We start from the raw sequence: 13,064 nt of genomic DNA, 5'->3' as shown, positions 1-13,064 counted from the left end.
AGACACATTCCCAGCCCACAATGAGTTTACAGTCTAGAGAGGGAGACAGACATTAATATAAATAAATTACAGTTATAATAATAAATTACAGCTCTGCGGATGTAGCCAGAACCTAGTAGGGCACATGGCTCAATGAACACCTTTGGTTTATTCATTCATTCAATCATATTTACTGAGCGCTTACTGTGTGCAGAGCACTGTACTGAGCGCATGGAAAGTACACTGATTGACTGGGTATTGGGGACAGTAGGCCTTTCCATGCCGGAGCGAACTACTCCTGGTGGCCCTCTTGACTATTATCGTCAGAACCTCACAGCCACACGTAACATTCGTGACTTGGGTTTTCTTTCGTTCGATTTGTTTGAGGGTTTGTGCTCCCCAGCTCTTGCAGGAAGACTTGATGCTCAGTAATGATCTGCCCTTAATCAGCTCTTGGAGGAGTGAATGTTCACCGGTGTGATGACTTGTATTCCGTTCCTGACACGGTTCAGTGCATTTTCTCCCTTGGGCCTTGCCTGCTTTTCACCTTCCAGCTGCTCTGGCTCTTATCAGCTCTGAGACACCGGTTCTGCCGCATCGCCTCCCCCATCTTCCCTATTCTTTGCCACATTGTTGTTCCTAATAATAGCGGTAGCGCTGTTACTATTGAGATAATGTCCCCAGTGAACATTTTTTTCCAAAAAAATGTATGGTATTTGTTTACTGTGTTTACAAGGTCACACAACAGGTCAGGGGAAGAACTCCATCGGGACTTGGGTTTTCAGCCTACCAGGCCCATGCTTTCAATAAAATAATAGTAATAATTACTGCGCGCTATCTAGGAGTCAAACACTGTTCTAAGCACTGGGATAGATTCAACTTAAATAGGTCGGATGCAGTCCCTGTCCCACATGGGCCTCGCAGTCTAAGTAGGAGGGAGAACAGGTATCCTCATTTTATGCTTGAGGAAATGGAGGCACAGAGAAGCTAGGTGACTTGCCCAAGGACACACAGCAAGCATTCGGCAGAGCCGGGATTAGAACCCAGGTTGTTCTGACTCCCCAGTGCTTGCTATCTCTACTAGAAAATGGTGCTTGACATGCATATAGTAGTAGAAGCAGGCCAGATGGGAGAAGAAACCATCACTCCCTCTCCCTCAGTCACCAAGGTCCCAGAGAAAACAAAGCTGCTCAGGGCTAATCCTGAACAGTTTATTGGAGGCAGAAGGAGTAGCCACCAGGACAGAATTTGGGTTGAGCTGACAGCCCCCTCCTTCCCGAGAAACACCATCATAGCTGAGTCACTTGTGTTTCTACGCTGGTCTTTCCGTGAAAACCTTCTTTGACTAAACTGGGCAGAATTAGAATAGTAACGATAACAATACTGATTTTATATATATATATAAATATTTAACACTTGCTCTGACCACCTCAGCTGACAAGAACCCCTGACTTGTTTTTTCTTATCTGTTACCCTTAAAGAGTAGAATATGGGGTACATCTTTAATGAACACCAAAATATATCCTATCTCAGAATGTGTGCTTCCTGTTTCCTTATAAAAAGTGCACCTAAAATTTTCCTTAATGGCTTGTTCTGGTCTCTTCTTCAGTGTTTTGGTTCTTTTTTTACCTTCTTGTGAGTTTGGACTACTGAATCAGCCTCCTCACTGACCTTTCTACCTCCAGCGTTTTCTCTCTTCAATAATAATAATAATTACAGTATCTGTTAAGTACTTACTGTGTGTCAAGCACTTTACAGTGTGCTGGAAAAAATACAAGATAACCACGTCGGGCAGAGTCCCCGTCTCTCACAGGCCTCACGATCTAAGTAGGACGAACGGGTAATGAATTCCCATTATACAGATGAGGTAACTGAGGCACAGAGAAGTGAAGTGACTTGCCTAAGGTCACGTAGTAGACAGACGGTGGAGCTGAGATTAGAACCTAGATCCTCCGACTCGTAGGCTCAGGTTTTTCCACTAGACCGTACTGTTAAATGCTTACTGTGTGCCAGCCACTGCACTGAGCGGTAGGCTAGTCACAAGCTGATCAAGTTGGACACAGTCCATGGTCCATGTGGAATTCACAGTCTTAGTGATCCCCATTTTACAGATGAAGTAACTGAGGTACAGAGAATTTAAGTGACTGGCCCAAGGTCACACGACAGAAAAGTGGCATAGCTGGGATTAGAACCCAGGCCCCTGTCTCCGAAGCCCATGCTCTCTCCACTAGGCCATTAGCCTGCTTCATGCTTACTCTGTGCCAAGCATTGAGCTAAGCCTGGGGGAGGTACAAAATAATCGGGTCAGACCCAGTCCTTTTTCCTAACGAGGCTCCCAGTCTGAGTAGGAGGGAGAACAGATATTTAACTCCATTTTTCAGATGAGGGACGGAGGCAGAGAAAATCAAATCAAGTGATTTGTCACACAAAAGGCAGTTTGGCGTAGTGACCTGGAAGTCTTTAGGACCAGGGTTCTAATCCCAGTTCTTCCACTTGTCACTTGTGTGACCTTGGGCAAGTCACTTTTCTGTGCCTCAGTTACCTCTTTGCGTATAATGAGAGTTCGTTAGCTGTTCTCCTCTCTACATAGATTGTGAACCCTCTGAGGGACAGGGACTCTGTCTATCTTGTATTTTCTCCAGCACACAACACATTGCTTGACAACACTTGGCACATAGTAAGCACTTAACAAATACCATGTATAGTGGTTTAGTGGATAGAGCACAGGCTTGGGAGTCAGAGATCATGGGTTCTAATCCTGTCTCTGCCACTTGCCAGCTGTATGACTTTGGGCAAGTCACTTAACTTCTCTGGGCCTCAGTTACCTCATCTGTAAAAGGGGGATGAAGACTGTGAGCCCCATGTGGGACAACCTGATACGTTATATCTACCCCAGCGCTTAGAACAGTGCTTGGCACAAAATAAGTGCTTAACAAATGCCATCATTATTGTTATTATTATATATATATATTACCGTTAATATTATGCAATAGGAATATGTTGGTATTTGTTAAGCACTTACTATGTGCAGAGCACTGTTCTAAGCGCTGGGGTAGATACAGGGTAATCAGGCTGTCCCATGTGAGGCTCACAATCTTAATCCCCATTTGACAGATGAGGTAACTGAGGCACAGAGAAGTGAAGTGACTTGCCCACAGTCACACAGCTGACAAGTGGCAGAGCGGGGATAATAGAGAAGCAGCGTGGCTCAGTGGAAAGAGCCCGGGCCTGGGAGTCAGAGGTCATGGGTTCGAATGCCGACCCTGCCCCTTGTCAGAAGACTGTGAGCCTCACGTGGGACAACCTCGTTCCCCTGTATCTGCCCCAGCGCTTAGAACAGTGCTCTGCACGTAGTAAGCGCTTAACAAATGCCAACGTTATTATTAAAAAAGCAAGTGGCAGAGCCGCTCCTAGAACCCAGGTCTTCTGACTCCCAGTCCTGTGTTCCTTCCAAGGACAGAGAAAGCGAGACTATTTCTGGTATGGCAGAAAAAAGATGAAAATCTCACCGAAGCATTCTGCACATCCACCCTTACTGAGAAGATATGTGATTTATCTAGGGTCTCGGTCTCGGCTTACATTAGCATTTGCCAAGTGTGGTTCAGTGTTATCTAGAAAAAGGGAATTGTACCTCAGAACCCCTTGAAGTCCCTGCCAGCGATCTAAGTTCTTCGGTAAATCAAGCCAAATGTCTTTGACTTTTGAAATTATGTACATAATTCCCTAGTCCTGTTTGCGATGTTAGACTGAAAGTTCTATATCAATTACGGTTATTATTGTTTCTTACCTTTATTAGTTCTTTTGCAAAGCCTTATACTAAAGGTCGGGGAAGGGCTGTCCCGGTCACTTGGGTTGCTAGGGTTGTATTCTTTAATAATGATAATAATAATAATGGTATTTGTTAAGCGCTTACTATGTGCCAAGCCCTGTTCTAAGCACCTTTATTAGTTGTTATGCAAAGCCTTATACTAAATTTGGGGGAAGGGCTGTTCAGGTCACTTGTGTTGCTAGGGTTGTATTCTTTAATAATAATAATAATAATAATAATAATAATCATAATGGTATTTGTTAAGTGCTTACTATGTGCCAAGCCCTGTTCTAAGCACCTTTATTAGTTGTTATGCAAAGCCTTATACTAAATTTTGGGGAAGGGCTGTCCAGCTTCACTTGTGTTGCTAGGGTTGTATTCTTTAATAATGATAATAATGATAATAATAATAATAACAATGGTAGTTGTTAAGCGCTTACTGTGTGCCAAGCCCTGCTCTATGCGCTGGGGTAAATACAAAGTAATCAGGTTGGACAAAGTCCCTGTCCCACGTGGGGCTCACCATCTTAATACCCATTTTACAGATGAGGGAACTGAGGTACAGAGAAGTGAAGTGACTTGCCCAAGGCCACATAGCAGACTAGTGGCGGAGTCGGGATTAGTAACTTTCTGACTCCTAGGCCTGTGCTCTATCCACCTGTGTTACAGCATTCACCATATCTGATCTCTCTCTCTCTCTCTCTCTCTCTCTCTCTAAAACACACACACACACGCATTCCAGACATCCCATTGCACTCTATTTCGTCAGCCTCCTGCCTGCAGACAAACATTCCCTTGTTCCACATAGAAAACTTGCATTATGACCGAACTTGAGCATATAAGGATATCATATTGAAAATGGCCCCCACAGGGGGCTCACAGCCCAAAAGGGGGACAGTCGGTGCCAGGAGACCCCCCGGGAAAGAATAACGGGGAACAGTAAATCGACCTTCAGAATAATAATAATGATATCGGTATCTGTTAAGCGCTTACTTTGTGCAGAGCACTGTTCTAAGCGCTGGGGTAGATACAGGGTAATCGGATTGTCCCACGTGAGGCTCACAGCTAATCCCCATTTTACAGATGAGGTAACTGAGGCCCAGAGAAGTTAAGTGACGTGCCCACAGTCACACAGCAGACAAGTGGCAGAGCCGGGAGTCGACCCCATGACCTCTGGCTCCCAAGCCCGGTCTCTTTCCACTGAGCCACGCTGCTTCTCTAATAGCTGAAGCAGTAAGCCGACAACAACAATAGCTGTACGCGGAGTCTTGCGGGGTGCAGTGAGAGGAGGAGTTTCCAGGCTCTTCACAGGTTCCGGGCTCTCCGCTTCTCTGGCAGTCAACCGGAACCCCACGGCCCCCGGTTCCACTGGCAGCCAGCCACTAGATCATGCGGGAGGAAGGGCAGCCGCTCTAGCCCTGAGATTACCTCACTCTTCCTCCTCCCTGCATTCGGGCCATCGGTCAATCGACGGTATTCCCTGAGAAGCCACGTAGCCAAGTAGCCCGGGCCTGGGAGTCAGAGGACCTGGGTTCTAATCCCAGCTCTTCCACTTGTCTGCTGTGTGACCTTGGGGAAGTCACTTCGCCTCTGTGGAACGGGGACTGCGTCTGACCTGATTAACACGTATCTGCTCCAGCGCTTAGAACAGAGCTTGACGCGTAGTAAGTGCATAATAAATCCATCATAATAATAGTAATGATAATATTGAGCTCTTACTGTGTGCAGAGCACTCTGGCTCAGTGGAAAGAGGCCGGACTTGGGAGTCGGGGGTCATGGGTTCGAATCCTGACTCTGCCACTTAATAATAATAATAATGTTGGTATTTGTTAAGCGCTTACTATGTGCCGAGAACCGTTCTAAGCGCTGGGGTAGACACAGGGGAATCAGGTTGTCCCACGTGGGGCTCACGGTCTTAATCCCCATTTTACAGATGAGGGAACTGAGGCACCGAGAAGTGAAGTGACTTGCCCAAAGTCACACAGCTGACATGTGGCCGAGCCGGGATTCGAACCCATGACCTCTGACTCCAAAGCCCGTGCTCTTTCCACTGAGCCACGCTGCTTCATCAGCTGTGTGACTGTGGGCAAGTCACTTCACTTCTCTGGGCCTCAGTGACCTCATCTGTAAAATGGGGATTAACTGTGAGCCTCACGTGGGACAACCTGATGACCCTGTTTCTACCCCAGCGCTTAGAACAGTGCTCTGCACAAGTAAGCGCTTAACAAATACCAACATTATTATTATTACTAAGCCTTTCGGGGAGAACCATACAGTAGAGTTGGCAGACACGTTGGCTGCCCACAGAGTTTCCCACGCTACCTAAAGAGGAAGAAAATGGCAATTCCCATTCTTTGATGCCGGTGGTACCAATTCCCCCCTGCCAGTAAGCATTCCAATTGTTCATTAATAATATGGTATATAAGCACTGGGATAGATACAAGACCATCAGGCCCCACTTGGGGCTCAGGGTCTAAGTAGGAGGGAGAACAGATATCGAATCCCCATCTCGCAGATGAGGGAACTGAGGCCCAGAGAAGTGCAGTGACTTGCCTGATGTCACACAGGTAGACACGTGGTAGAGCAGGAATTAGCACCCAAGGCCCTCTGACGCCCAGGCTCTTTCTACTAAGACACGTTGCTTTACCCTTCACCGAGTGCCGTATCAACAGATACGGATACTGGCCGGTGTCGTTTCGTTTTCTCTCCGTAGTGTAGAATTTGGAGCGCATAGCCTCAGTGGCAAAGTGTAAAGATCGTTTACGTTCTTTCCTTTTCAGTCGTGGCTATGCAACCCAGGTAAGGACATTTTGGTTCTGTCCTTTAAAAAGATATTTTCTCTGACAGCCTCCCATTAAAGTGATTCAGTGGCTGGTTTGGAGTCCTACTTGCTGAGCTCATGAACTCGGGTTGCAGCTAATGTGCTTTTCTTGGGTTCATTTACAGAGAAAACAAAGGCGCCAAAGATCTCTGTGAGGGCAATTAAGCTACACAAATTGAGCAGAATAGGTCCTTCCAGCTCCCAGAATATGAAATAATATGAATGATCCTTCTTCTTCAGTCCTCGGTTTGCTGGCTCGCTAGGCTTCTCACCTTGTTTCTCTTCTTGTTGCAGGCATTTTTGCCCTTGGCAAAACTTTGACCTCTGCCAAAAGTTATACTTGTGCTTCCTCTTCCGTGGAAGGGGGTGGCCTTCGTCTCTTCTGGGACGGTCCCAGCTTTGTCTTTGGAGTCCACTTCTACAGTGGGTCTCACTGGTTTCCTGTAAAATGGTCTTCCCTCTCCTTGATGACTCATTTCCACTTCATGGAAATCTCCCCGAATGATGGGTTTTCCCTGTGAAAAAGTTGGCTCACTGGCCTCTCTCAGGGAATTGTTTCTCTGGCTGGGATCCATCGGACTTCCCAGGCCATTTGGAATTCCCTTTCCGTGTGGGGCTTGATGTATCACCATAGCTCTGTTAAGACTGTGCTAATTAATGTTCCCCTGGACTATAGGCTCCTCGAAGGCGGGGTCTTTATCTTTCAATTCTAAGTCCCCAAGTGTGTACTTGGAGAAGTGTGATTTCAGGACTGGGCCGGTGTCTGTTGAGCTTCCATGAGGAGGTGTGCCTGCAGTAGGAAGATAGCAGTGTGCCCTGGTGGGTAGAGCATGGGCCTGAGAGTAAGAAGAACCTGGGTTCTAATCCTGGCTTCTCCACTTGTCTGCTGTGTGACGTTGGGCAAGGCACTTCACCTCTCTGGGCCTCAATAACCTCAACTGGAAAACAGGGTTTAAGACTGTGAGCCCATGTGGGGCGGGGACTGTATCCAACTCGATTTACTTGCATCCACACCAGTGCTTAGTACAGTGCCTGGCACATAGTAAGCACTTGATAATAATTATATTATTATTGTAAGATTGGGCACTAGAGACGTATGGGTATGTCTGCGCCAGGAGAACCAGAACAATCTAACGTATTTCCCTTTACAAAGACTGGACTAACCCCAACCAGGAGAAATGATCATGGTCTTTGAGAAGTAGTGTGGCCTAATGGATATCAATCAGTCAATCAATCAGTGGTATTTATTGAGCACTTACTGGGTACAGAGCACGGTACTGAGCAGTTAGGAGGGTACAACAGAGTTGACAGATACATTCCCTGCCCACAAGAACCTTACGGTCTAGAGAGGGGAGACAGTCACTGAAATAAATTATAATTTTATGCGTAAGTGCCGTGTGACTGAGAGTGGGGAATACATCAAGTGGTTATAGGATACGGCTCCAAGTGCGTAGGTGATGCGGAAGGGAGAGCGAGCAGGGGAAATGAGGGCTTAGTTAGGAAAGGCCTCTTGGAGGAGATGTGATTTTAGTAAGTATTTGAAGGCAGGGAGAGTGGTGGGGTTTTTTGTATCTAAAGGGGAAGAGAGTTCCAGTGCAGAGGGAACACATGAACCAGTGGTGGGGTGGCGACGTAAAGGAGATTAAGGTACAGTGAGTAGATTGGCATTAGAGGAGGGAAGTGTGCAGGCTGAGTTGTCGGAGGAAAGCACCGAGGTAAGGTGATTGAGTGCTTTAATTAAGGCTGTAGAAAGGAGACTCTGAGGCGGAGGTGGGTGGGCAGCCACTGGAGGTTCTTGAGGAGTGGGAAGATGTGGCCTGAAAGTTGGTTGTTTGGTTTTAATTTTTTTTTAGAAAAATGATCTGGTCATCAGAGTGAAGTACGTCCTGGAGTGGAGAGAGACAGGAGGCAGGGAGGTCATCGAGGAGGCTGATGTGGTAGTCAAGGGGGGCTGTGATAAGTGTTTGGATCAGCATACTAGCAGTTTGTAGAGAGAGGAAAGAATGAATTTTAGCAATGTTATGATGATAAAATTGACAGGATTTGGTGACAGATTGAATATGGGGGGGTGAATGAAAGAGTTGAAACGAGGATAATGCCAAAGTTATTGACTCTCTGTTATTGTGAGACAGGAAGGATAGTGGGTGTTGTCTACAGTGATGGAAAAGACAGAGAGAAGATGGGTTTTGGGTCGGAAGATGAGGAGTTCTGTTTAGGACGTGTTAAATCTGGAGATGACGGCGAGACTTCCAAATAGAGATGTCCTAAAGGAAGAAGGAAATGCGAGACTGCAGAGAAGGTGAGATGTCAGGGCTGGAGATGCTTGGCACTTGTAAATTCTCAACAAAGCTACAGTTTTTATTATCGTTATGCTCATTGTCCATCCAGAAGAAGAAAGGGCAACATTTTAGCTACATCTCCCTGGGACCTTCGGAGCAATCAGAGATATTCAAGTCCCCAAACATTCAGTCCTGAAGAAGGAGAACGTGACTCTTCCAACTGAGGCAATAAAGAAACGCTAACTGGGTAGTGGATAATACCACCATCTCACCTGAGTGACACCCATCTATCTCGCTTGAACCGAAAGCGCGCGGGAGCAGCTTTTATCCCCGGCCTGGAATCAATCTACCAGGGGTATTTATTGAGCCTTTTAATTTGTCACCGAGCACTGAACTGAGATAACTGAGGGCAGGAATCGTGTCCTTTCCCACTGAGGTACTCTCCCAAGCACTTGGGAACTTTCATCGCATCAGCCAATCTTTTCTACGAGCAGTGTGGTTTAATAGAGCACAGGCCTGGAAGTCAGAAGGACTTGGGTTCTAACCCCGGATCTGCTACTCGTCTGCTGTGTGACCGTGGCCAGGTCACTTCACTTCTCTGTGTCTCAGTTGCCTCATCTGCAAAATGGGGATTAGGACTTTAAGCCCCATGTGGGACATGCACTGTGTCAATCTGATTAGCCTGTATCTACCCCAACATTTAAACTGTGTTTGGCACATATTAAAAGAATCAATCAGTGGTATTTACTGAATGCTGGTGTGTGGGGCTCCATACTGAGCATTTGGAGAAGTTTGGTATAGTAGTGTTGGTAGACATGATTCCTGCCCACAGAGCACTTACCCCGAACAGTGGAGTCTCCCGTCCATGACGGAGGAGGGAAGATCCTAAGACGTCAGTCCCAAGAAGCTGTGCGGAGGAATTGATTAATAATAATGAAAATGAAAATAATAATACTAATAGTACTTGTTAAATACTTACTATGTGCCAAGTGCTGTTCTAAGCACTGGGGTAGGTACAAATTAATGAAATTGAACACAGTCCCACCTGTCACAGTCTTAATCCCCATTTAACAGATGAGGCAACAGAGGCACAGAGAAGTGAAATGACTTCTCCAAGGTCACACAGCAGATGAGTGGCAGAGCTGAGATTAGAACTCAGGTCCTGCTGACTCCCAGGCCCTGGTCTATGCACTAGGCCACGCTGCTTCTCCTGTGCTAGTGGCTTGCTTAGCAATGCGCACATTGTCTCGCCTCTGCAATCCCGTGTCATATTCCTGCTGGGGCATGAGGATCACCAGGGAAGAGGCAGGCGGGGGGCAGCACGTTGCAAAGTTTATGTGCTGTCTTTGTCCTGGTTTGTCTTGTTTCATTCTGTCGAGTTGTGTCCGACCCATAGCGACGCCGTGGACACAGCTCTCCCGGAATGCCTCACCTCCATCTGCAGGCGTTCTGGTCGTAGATCCATAGATTTTTACCGGTAAAAATACAGAAGTGATTTACCATTGCATCCTTCCGTGCAGTAAACCTGAGTCTTCGCCCTCGACTCTCTCCCATACCGCGGCTGCCCAGCACAGATGAGTTTTGACTTGTAGCTGATTGCCTTCCACTCGCTAGCCACTGGCCAAGCTAGGGATGGAACGGATAGGCCACTGCTTGACTCTCCCTCCCGTAGTCGAGACTGGTAAAGCACTGGAAACTCTCCAGGTGCGACCCTGAGAGGGGTCTGTCCTGGTTAGCTAGGGCAAGCACGGGAGTAAAACCCAGCTCTTCCAATTCCCACAGCAGTGCTCTTTCCACTGGATCCACAGGAAGGATTCCGCACCCAATAAGCAGTCAGGAAATGACCCAAATTCATTGATTGTTTATTGTCAGCTTTCAGAAACTTCATCCAAACACAACATCTAGACACATTGTCTCAAGGGGAGCCAAAGAGCAGAGGGTGAGCAGTCCTGTGGCAAGAAGGCAGTTCCAGACTACTTTGACTGCAATGGCATTCATTCATTCAATTGTATTTATTGAGCGCTTACTGTACTAAGCACTTGGGAAGTACAGTTCGGCAACAGAGACAATCCCTACCCAACAACAGGCTCACAGTCTAGAAGGGGGAGACAGACAACAACACAAAACAAGTAGACAGGCATCACTACCATCAAAATAGATCAATAGAACCATAGATAAATGTATATCATCAATAAAATAAATATAGCAATAAATATGTACAAATATGTGCAAGTGCTGTAGGGAGGGGAAGGGGGTAAGGGAGGGAGTAGGGGCAATGGGGAGGGGAGGAGGAGCAGAGGGAAAGGGAGGGCTCAGTCTGGGAAGGCCTCCTGGAGGAGGTGAGCTCTCAGTAGGGCTTTGAAGAGGGGAAGAGAGTTAGTTGGCTGATGTGAGGGGGGAAGGCATTCCGGGTCAGAGGTAGGACGTGGGCCAGGGGTCGATGGCGGGACAGGTGGGAACAAGGCACAGGGAGGAGGTTAGCGGCAGAGGAGCGGAGCGTGCGGGCTGGACTGTAGGAGGAGAGAAGGGAGGTGAGGTAGGAGCAGGCAAGGGGATGGAGAGCTCTGAAGCCAATAGTGAGGAGTTAGTATTTGCTGGTATCACGGAGCACTGTACGAAAATCCGGGGGACGATTCACAGGGGAGAATTAGACAAGGTCCCTTGACCCCGACAATCTAAGAGTATAAGTGGGAGAAGAGACTCGAGTCAGACACATCAGAAACAGTGGAACAAGATCAGCTGTGTGACTTTGGGCAAGTCACTTAACTTCTCGGTGCCTCAGTTCCCTCATCTGTAAAATGGGGATTAAGACTGGGAGCCCCACGTGGGACAACCTGATTCCCCTGTGTCTACCCCAGCGCTTAGAACAGTGCTCGGCTAAACAAATACCAACATTATTATTAAAACACCACAAGATAGGTTCACAGAACACAAACGCAATTAACAGGGTGCCAAGACTAGGGGAGCAGAATCTCAGGCTACTCAGGACTCTGTGTTAAGGGCAGCCCCACAGGCACCGGTTTGCCCGGTTTAGGTTTTTTTTTTTTGCAGAGACCCCGTGCTGTGGATCGTCACGGGAGCGACTTTTATCCCCCGCCCGGCACACCCAGAGCCGGGGATCCCTGGGAGCTGGAGGGAAGGTGGCAATTACCGTGGATGATTTTCTCGGTGACAGCGGAGAGGTCGGAGAGGGATCAGGAGAAGCTTTTATCCCCGGCCTGGAATCAATCCACCGGTGGTATTTATTGAGCCCTTAGTTTGCATAGAGCACTGTAGTTATGTGCTTCGGGGAGTAACTCAGTTGGTAGAGACTATCCCTGCCCCCAAGGATCCTACAGTCTAGCCGGAGGTCGGATATTAAAATAAAGTGCAGGTAAGGGAAGCCAGAGAATAAGGATATGTACAAAAGGCCCGGGGTCGGGGAAGCGGGGAGGGAAACCAAAGTGTAAACGATAGTGTCCCGCATGAGGAGGTGTGTAGAAACCAAGCAGGAGTTAATCAGGATCACCCTTGGAAGCCTATCAAACTTGTAAAAAGGGGGAGATGCTATCCTGGCGGGAACAAGGCACAGGAGGTTAGCAGGAGGGGAGCAGAGTGTGCGGGCTGGGCTGTACGAGGAGAGGAGCAGGCAAGGGGATGGAGAGCTTTGAAGCCAATAGTGAGGATTCACAGGGGAGAATTAGACAAGGTCCCTTGACCCTGACAAGTGTCCTGCATGAAGAGGTGTGTAGAAACCAAGCAGGAGTTAATCAGGATCACCCTTGGAAGCCTATCAAACCTGGAAAAAAGGGAGATGCTATCCTGCCCTTCCAGGGGGTGCATACTTAATGCATAGGGGATCTTTATTGAACACTTACTCTGTGCAGAGCGCTGTGCTCAGCTCTTGGGAGCATCTAGCAGAACAAGTAGACCCCTCAGCAACAGCGATTGGTTATGACGGACGTAATCCAGCCATGCCGATGGGGTTCCAAGATCCCACATGGACAGGGGACTTCCCCAATACCTCAGGTGGGGAGAGGGGTGGGGAGGTGGGGGCAGTCAAATACCAGCCGTCTTGGTGGATTTTAAAGTTTAATTTCTCTCCCTTGACTTTTCTTCCTCCATTTTCCCCTTCCCTCAAGTACTTGGCAGCACGCCTTCCCTAAGTTTCTTTTTTATTCTTTTTCTCTCTAAAATG

The 13,064-nt window shown here is 47.5% G+C and overlaps 1 protein-coding gene and 1 non-coding gene across 5 annotated transcripts in view; one reads left to right on the top strand and one right to left on the bottom strand.

Moving 5' to 3' along the window:
* SAMD12 (sterile alpha motif domain containing 12) overlaps positions 1-13,064 on the top strand; it is a 275,112-nt gene that overhangs the window by 156,443 nt on the left and 105,605 nt on the right. The gene's annotated exons all lie outside the window — the stretch shown is intronic.
* On the bottom strand, positions 10,472-10,609 carry LOC114811407. The gene has a single exon (XR_003759111.1). It is a non-coding gene; the product is annotated as a small nucleolar RNA SNORA7 (small nucleolar RNA).

Source organism: Ornithorhynchus anatinus, chromosome 4, assembly GCF_004115215.2.
Source record: "Ornithorhynchus anatinus isolate Pmale09 chromosome 4, mOrnAna1.pri.v4, whole genome shotgun sequence".
NCBI lineage: Eukaryota > Metazoa > Chordata > Mammalia > Monotremata > Ornithorhynchidae > Ornithorhynchus > Ornithorhynchus anatinus.
This window is presented reverse-complemented; position numbering and strand designations above follow the sequence as displayed.